At 34.9% G+C, this 9088-nt stretch overlaps 1 long non-coding RNA gene across 1 annotated transcript; it reads left to right on the top strand.

Moving 5' to 3' along the window:
• The first annotated feature begins 259 nt into the window (after positions 1-259).
• Positions 260-897, top strand: LOC110227078. The gene is made up of 3 exons (XR_002330881.1): positions 260-452; positions 552-601; positions 700-897. It is a non-coding gene; the product is annotated as an uncharacterized LOC110227078 (long non-coding RNA).
• The last annotated feature ends 8191 nt before the right edge of the window (positions 898-9088 follow it).

Here is a 9088-nt window from a genome sequence, read left to right as displayed (position 1 = left end):
CCACAGCCTGAGAACTTTGTGTTATTTGATGATGAAGATGATTGTGAAGGGATGCTGTCATTATTTGATAAAGTGGTTGGCTTGAAGGGTAATGATGATAGTTGCAATGAGTTAAAAATGTATCTCACAGAACAAACTGAGGCTAGAATTGAAAATAAGTTGGGGTTTCCTTATGATGTTCTCAGTTGGTGGAGACGCAATTGCCCTAAGTTCCCAATCTTGTCAGAATTTGCTAGAAGATGTTCTTGCTATTCAAGCCTCCTCTGTAGCTTCAGAGTCTGCATTTAGTACGAGTGGAAGGGTATTGGATCCTTATAGGAGTTCTTTAACTCCTTACATGGTTGAGGTTTTAATATGCACACAACAATGGTTAAGGTGTTCCTATAAAAAAGAGGATGATGTAACAAACTTGGCCCAAATGTTAGAAGAAGTTGATTTTTTTGAGTCACTTGGTAAGTTTAACTATTCTCTTTGATTCAGTTTTTTTATCCTTTCAAAACTGTTGATAAGTTTAACTATAACTAATCTCATGTTTCTGTTTTCTTGTCTAGATGCTCGGAATTCAACAATTGCTCTTACATGATTCTTCATAGTATGGCAGGTATGATTCTGGTTCTGTTGTAGTCTAAGTAGTTCATTGTTAAGTATTTGATTCTGTTTTTGATTTACAATGTTATGTCTTTGTTATGATTCTATTAGGTAGGTAGGAAGCTGCGGTTTTTTGTCCTTTTGATGTAGAAAAGCAGCCTTGGACAGTACTGACTTTGAAGCTGCTGTTTTGATAATTTTTTGGTGCGAATCAACATGCTTTTGTGAATCTGCATATGGTAAGCTAACTACTAAAGCAAACTTGTTATTTGTATGGTTCTGTTATTGTTTTTTGAAGTAATGCTAGCTTAAACTTTGATAAAATGCTAGCTTGGCAGCTTCATGGTCTGTACTAGTAGCTTAAACTCACAAACACAGCTTTAAGCTACCAATACAGCTTTATGTATGGTTTTGTAATGGTTCTTCCTTCTTTTGTGTCATTATGTAGTAGTTAAGCTTGTGTTGACTTTGGAAAATATCATATTCGGTTTAAATTAACCGAATTGGACACTATATTCATTTGTTCTCGGAGGCTAAAATACATCAACTAACCGACCCGATTAAACCGACAACCGACCGAACCCGAACCGAATTACAATTCGGATTAATCCAGTACAAATTTCAAAGAACCGAATCTAAGGCAAACCAAACAACCCGAACCGAATAACCCGATTCCACCGAAGTCCCAGGGCTACCAATTAGAGTTTGCCAACAGATCAAAAGGAGACAATAAACATATAGTAGCTTATTTGTACATTAATATACTTTTTATATAATTTCTGCATTTATGCGGGTGACACATAACACACATACAAAATAACATTTTTGTGTGGTTGGTGAATTCATAGTTTGTTAGGCAATAAAGAAAATCTTAAAAAAAATTCGTTTTTTAAGTAACTATTAAGAATGGTTTGCCTAACAAGCTAATTTTTCGAAAACTCTAAAAACAAAATTACAAACCGGATATTAGAATATATATATACACATAATTGCTCAATAATTTTGTGTTGGGAATCATATTCACATTCTATAGTGGATGTGGAACCGAAGGTCACTACCAAAGTGGACGATGACACTAAAATCATATTTTATGCCAAAAATTATTTATTTGATTTGCAATCATCCTAGGTACCATTATAGTACATAAGTTTATTTTTGGGGTGCTATGTAACATTTTCTTCTTTAAGAAATAAATATATATCAAGTTGCGGTAGCTTGCTGATCGTATCACCATCAAAGTCGTTTGGAATTCTTATCCACAACACTATAAATAGTAGCTCAATATTCAAGACCGATAGATAAAAACTAAAAATATATATTTCATTTTCGAACGATAGTTTTACTTTTTGCTCCTAAAAAGGTTTTGGTTCAATAGACAAGCACAAGGTTTTTTTTCGTCAGATAAGCAGAGGTTTTTTCCCAATTGTTTCAAGTGTTTTATCTTTAGCTGCAGATATAATATACTAAAAGTTTATGTTCCATAGGTATTTTAGTTTAACGTTTTAAGGCTTGAACATGTTAAATTATGGAATCAAATATTAGGACATAATGTCCTACATCGGAAGTTGGAAAGGATCCTAAGTAATATATAAGGGATATGGGCCACTCCACTCATTGCCAATTGGTTTTGAGTTGGAAGCCCATATTCTGATATGGTATCAGAGCCCGATCCACACATGTCCAACCCGATCCGACCCAAAGATGGTCCAATCATCGACAAGGCCCAAAATTGATGCCGTCGATCTAAGCCCGAACATTCCGAGATTAATGGCCAAAGAACCATCATCTCGAGGGGGCGTATTAGGACATAATGTCCCACATCGGAAGTTGGAAGGGATCCTAAGTAATATATAAGGGATATGGGCCACTCCACTCATTGCCAATTGGTTTTGAGTTGGAAGCCCATATTCTGATATTAGGACATAATGTCTCACATCGGAAGTTGGAAGGGATCCTAAGTAATATATAAGGGATATGGGCCACTCCACTCATTGCCAATTGGTTTTGAGTTGGAAGCCCATATTCTGATATCAAAAAGGTTTTCAAAAATGTGAATTTAGGGACGTGCGAAATGAATTGTAATAAGGTTTCTCAAATGCATAACGAAATTACTAAATCTATGGATTGTAATTTTGGACGAGACATTTAGTGGTTTATGACTCTTTTCTCTATCGGATCGAAATCGCCTGCTCACTGAGCCGGTCACCGTTGGAACCTTTCCCCAATCAGGATAGCTATAAATAATTTTATTTAGTCAGAAAATAAGTTCCAATTTTTGGTTTTGTTTATATTCGGTAAGAGCGGTCGCCGAACTCTTTCTCGTGTTGTTGTTGTATTCTATATTTCTCTCTATGACACTCTTGATTTATGGAGTTTTATTTTTGAGGTTTTTAGTTGTCTTTTGTTTTTTGTTTTATTTGGCCATTATCTTAAAAATTTGTTAACGTTTCACTTTATTTCAATCTAGAATCAATTACGGATTTGCCATTTTTTGGGATGGCATTTGTGGATTTTGCCCTTTTTTGAATAGTTTATGGATTTTACCCTTTTTCAGGCTACGGAAACATGCGTTTTATTCGTTATGTTTGGGTTTAGTCGGTTGTGGTTGTTCTTAGGGTTTAGTATTTTGTATAAACTACGTATTTTTACCAAAAAAATCCGAAATACGTACATTTTTAAGTGTTAGAAAATGGCAAATCCATAAGATTTTTGCAAAAATGGCATTTTCAAAAGATTTTGGTAAAAAATGGCAAAATCAACAATAATCCCTTCAATCTAAATAATTTATTTCTGATTTCAGTGTGTTTTACCTAGAGTTTTGCATGACACAAATTTCTTTTTGTTGGTCCAAAATTTTACTAAAAAAAGAAAGATAAGGGTGACTAGATTAAAAAAAAAAATCTAATAGAGGTAAAGATTAACTGAACTGTTGAAAAGATCTATCTTCGATAACAAGTTATTTCTAAGATTACTATATATTTTCTTAAAATAAAGAGTTATCTTCTTAAGAAAAAGTCTAACAGTGTTCTACCATGGTACAATTAGTGGTTGTTTGTCCAAGGCTGTTTTTAAGAAAAATATCTTCAAAAATATATCAGCCAAAATAAAACTAATTCTTGAAAGAAAAAATATAACCATGGTGCTAATTATTAAGGATCTCTACGATAATTTCAAGTGTTTTTCGATAGTGAAATTCTTTTCTGTTATGATGTAGAATCTATGACTAATTTACATATGTATTTCTATGTTTTTGGTATTTAGAAAAGTCTAAAAGTCTGTACTATAAAGTTTAGGTGTTTTGATCCCACCCTTCAATTTTTTTTTTTTTTGTAATTAATTGTGATGTATTACAAAACTTTCTTTGGACCCGAATTCAAAAATGACCATAAGTTCAAAGTTAATAATATGAAGTATTAATATCTTACAAGTTCGATAAACATATTATCAACTACCAATCTAGTATCTTAGAAATTAAATACAAATCTTTCTAAATATAAAAAATGTCATATTAACTGGATTACCCAACTTGGAATTAGTCTCATTCTATATACGGCACACGTCATTATTAAAGTTGCACATGCACATCCATAGATGTATATGATTGGGGTAGGTGTAAAATCAACGAAGGGATTAGTGATAAGATAATGCATCATAGGTTTGATACGAAATCAAAAACTAAAAAGAGGAGAAGGAAAAGCTTCATGCGTCAGAAAGATTATTGTCAACCAAATCATCGATTTACTTTTTGGCTTTTGCTCCTAATGTTTTTGACGTTTTCGAGAACCTTAGTGGATCCATGTTTTTACATATATTGAAATCTTATTATATTTGTGGAGTTGGCCAATCTAGTGTGATGCTGATAGTGGTTTTTGCGACAAAATTGACGAAAATAAAACGGCCATGCCCTACTTGGCCTAACTCGTTGAAGACTAGGAGACGAACATATAACGACAAACAAAACGCCTATAATACAGAAAACATTGCTTTGGACGATGCAAAAGTTGTTTTTAAAAACTCTATGCAAATATAAAATATAAGAAAAACTTAAACTAGCCTGTCAAATTCAAAATAATGCGACTATATGAGATTATATTTTTCTAAATTGTAAGAAAGTAAGAGTATATTTAAATATTATTTTCATAAATATTCAATTTAATCTAAAGTTATCATAAGTACACATCAAATATGTTACCATATTTTGGCTGCTTATATTTTCATAAACAATTTTAAACTACATGGAAATTATGATAAATTATTTATTTTTGGGTGCGTTATAGCCAAAGTATACAAGCTATGTGATATAAAATTATAGATATTAAAAACTGAGAATCTTATATTAGAGATGTAGATACATCTATGTAACATCTATCATTTAACAGCCAATTATAATTTTAATTAAATTTCAAAATATTATTTTTTAAGTAAACATATACTAATTGCTTTGAATATTTTTATATCAACTATGAATTAGTATAGTAGTTAAACAATTGGATTACCAAAAACGTAGAGATTTTGGAATTCACATATTCCATTCGTATAGGAAGAATTTGCTTTGTAAAAAAGAATTAAAGTACATAGTTTGGACTCTTTGGAAAATAAATTTTCTAATCATAAAAAAATTATTTACTAATGAATGAACAATATTGAAACCTTTTTTTTGTTAAATCAAACAAAATTGAAACTACTCACGAACAAAAGGGGAAGATGAGTTGGATTTCTTTCTACAAGTCTTGTGAAGAAACAAACAGTTCATTACATGACAAGAAGCAAAGGGAATCTTTGCCAAGTCAACACAGTCTCCCTTTGGATTCTATGTTTTCTTCATTGCAATTTCACTCTTTTAATCTATGGGCAACAAATTAAACTTTTTAATTTTTTCTTGATAATTAACAGGTAACAACATATTAAGTCTTTCGTGATATATTCTGTGGTGTGAGACTTGTCTCGTTCATTAACCCCTTAAAACATCCATTGGTAGTCATCATAACATCAATCTCATTCATTAGTCTTTCATGATATATTCTGTGTAATACTTTTATATAAAAAAACATTAGAATGACAAAATAATATAAACATAATCTATTTATTTCTAACTAATTTTAGTTAAAATAAAAGTTAGACCCTTAAATATCAATTATAATATTAATAATGATGTTCCATAAGGAGGTTCCTGAATACGTGAAAGACACGCGCCCCCAATTTTTCTCTCTCGCGGCGAAACTTTAGCAATCCAATCTCAGGTCGACGGCGCCGTTCTTCTCGGCAAAGTCTCCGGCTAGCTCCCAAGAGCTTCTCCTCTCAGGTTTCGTTACCTCCTTACTCGTCATTTCCCCCTTCTCCCATGGTTATGTCAAAACCACCGGAATCTCTTGGCGTAGCCTTCTCTCCTCCCGACCCGAGGTGGCCTCACCTTAACCGTTGGAGCCAGGGCTCTCCGTCCATGAACTCTCCTCCGTCGGCCACGACTATTCCTCTTGCTGCTGGAGTTGCTTCATCGCCGATCTCTCCAAGTATCCCGAGCACGAGCTTTCATGCTAAGGTCACTGCCGAGCCTCACCTTCTCCCGCCGGGTTCATGTCCGATCAAGGATAATCCTCTGGCTATTGGAGCTTCATCACCGGCGAACTCAGCAATCCAGAGTTCGAAGTTGGCTCCTATTGGCTCTCTAGTCCCAGCCTCGTATGTCAATATCTTGACTCTTGGTTCGGTTGATCATGTACCTCCTTCTCCGGTGGGGTTGTTAGCGTCAGGAAGTCCTTTAGTTGACACTATCTCGCCTCAACAATGGCCTTCACTCTCGGAGGCTCAACTAGCAAAAGGAAAACGGATGGCACCCGTGGTGGAACCAACCGTGGGTATTCCTCAGGCAATAGAGGGCTCCTCTCCCTGCCTCTCTGATCAGAGGACTCGCTTTCCTTGGGCAGCTAAGATGAATCCACTAACCCGCAACCTCCATCGAACCACAACTCCAACCTTCTTGGAGGATGGAACGCCTAAGGTAGTAATTCCCGATCATGTATTCCTCAAAGGCCTAGAAAACCAAAAGGAATTTGTGTTAGGGCAATTTTACCGCTGCTCTGCTCCACCTGGAGGACTTATTAACGCAGTTGTTAATCGCATTTGGGGAAGAAAATGCCGAATCTTTACTCGTAAACTTAGTGATACTACTTACTTGTTCCATATCCCAGATGATTCGACTCGCTCTTGGGTCCTACAGAGGGGTTTATGGCATGTTGACGACTGCCTTATGTTTGTTGCTTCTTGGAGTCCCGCTGCTTCTTTTGAGTTACCGGAGATATCGACGGTCCCTGTATGGGTAACTCTCAAAAACATTCCCAGTCAACTTTACTCAATCGAGGGAATCAAGTGGATTGCTTCTGGGGTGGGTGAACCCATGCTTACTAACAAACCAAGGTTAGATCCGACTCTAATGGGTGATGCCAAGATCATGGTTGAAATAGAGCTAGATAAGCCTTTCGCACAGAAAGTTGCAGCTACAGACATGAAAGGAAAGGTTTCCTTGGTAGATGTCGAATACTCTTGGATTCCATCTAAGTGTCTTGGATGTGGTCACTTAGGGCATAAGAAATCCCGCTGTTTGTTTCCTCTAAACAAGGATACTAAGATTGTGGATATTTCTACACCTATTAAGCCATTAAATGCATCCTTTGCGGGATGTGCCTCAGAAGTTGTGATTCCTCTTGAAGTTTCAAACACTGTTTCTACTTCAACTGATGTTGAGTCAACCGTGATTGCTCCTGCAAGCCCAGCGATGCCCAATCCCATTCCCGCGTCAGTTACTGATGTAACAAACAACTCTGAGGTAATCTTCCCTATAATAGAAACCATTGAAGTCATCAACACTGCCCCTTCATCTGTAGAAGTTCCGGTTACAACTGTGGCAGTTTGCCATGTGGATGCTGATGCTGTTCCTGAAGCACTTTGTGTTTTTGGGAATGGTAACGGTATGGCTGGAAAAATGGATAGTGGGATCCTTAGTGAACGAGAGGAATCTAATGTCCTAGCTGGAAACATGTTTTCCAGGTTAGGATCCTCGTTCTCGGAAGGAAACTCCATTAATTCTGATACCGACTCTCTTGCCTCAGAAGATTCATACGATGTCTTAGTAGGCTCTATGACTCCTTCTGGGCAGAGAATTCTACGCGAAAGACCTGTTCAGCCGTCGATCAAAGCTCAGGAGGTACAAGCGTCCTCTAATGCTCGGGGAAGACATAACCGTGGACGGGGTCCCCGCGGACGCGGGAATCGAGGAAGCGGTCGTGGACGTGGCTAGTATCTCTCCTTTGCTTATTTATCAAGCTAATCGAAGCGGAAGATTCGATTACCATCTTTACTCAACTTTATTGTACTTGTAATGTGAACTTTCTGCGCTGCCTTTATGGTATGCTTTTAAAAAAAAATTTAAAAAAAAAAAAAAAAAAAAAAAAAAAAAAAAAAATTTTGTTCCATAAGCATCTGAAGATTTCTGGCTTTCCATTTTCCGTAGATATCTAACTTCTTCTCTTATAATATTTTTGTTTCCCTCTAAAAAAAAAAAAAAAATAAAAAAAAAAAAAAAAAAAAAAAAAAAAAAATTAATAATAATTCTTAGTTGTTTAGAAAATATATTATAAAGGCTAAGGAATACTTAAGTTAGCATCAATTTCTCTTGATTTTTAGTTCTGCGAAAAAGAAAAAGCTCTAAATTATTATTTTTAAAAAATTTAATCTTTTATCTCTAAAAATTGAAGATTGAACTCGTTAAGTCGAAAATAATATGTGATATAATCAATTTTTCATAATTGTCAAGTAAAAGTTTTATAAATAATATATCAAATCAAAATGTTTGCAACGATGAGTTCAAGTTTATTTTAAAAATTATGAAAATATAATGTATGTAACGATAAAAATTTTTTATAAAATACATATAAAATTTATACTATGTATTATTTTTAGTTTTGTAAAATATATTCTGTACTTTTAGAAATAAAAGTAAAATGTAAAACATGGTAACTTTGAGAGTTTTTTTTCCGGAAAACCGTAATTTTTAAGCCTTAACTTTAGGCCGTAATTGTGTTAAAAAAAAAAAGAAAAAAAAAAGAGCAACTAGTTTTATAACTTTAATAACCATTTATGTTATTTTAAGCTGTGTGAAAGTTTCCATTTTCATGATAAGACAAGAAACAGACAATATTGCATGTTCAGTCAACATTCTTGCTACACGAATCACGAGAGAAAGGCAGACGCCTTAACACTTGTCCAGATCTTAACCGTCATTTTCCTAAATTTGCATGCTCGAGATTCTGAAGAATACAGAGGGGAAAGTGAAACCATTACAGTTAGGCCTAGGCAAAATAACTGGAACCGAATATCCGAACCGAAAAACCCGAAAAAATATTTGAACCGAACCTGAATCGATTTTTAAAAATACCCGAATGGATCCTAGATCTCCTACCCGAAAAAAACCGAACCGAACCCGAACCGAATCTAATATCCGTGG

Source organism: Arabidopsis lyrata (assembly GCF_000004255.2).
Source record: "Arabidopsis lyrata subsp. lyrata unplaced genomic scaffold ARALYscaffold_6, whole genome shotgun sequence".
Taxonomy (NCBI): domain Eukaryota; kingdom Viridiplantae; phylum Streptophyta; class Magnoliopsida; order Brassicales; family Brassicaceae; genus Arabidopsis; species Arabidopsis lyrata.
This window is presented reverse-complemented; position numbering and strand designations above follow the sequence as displayed.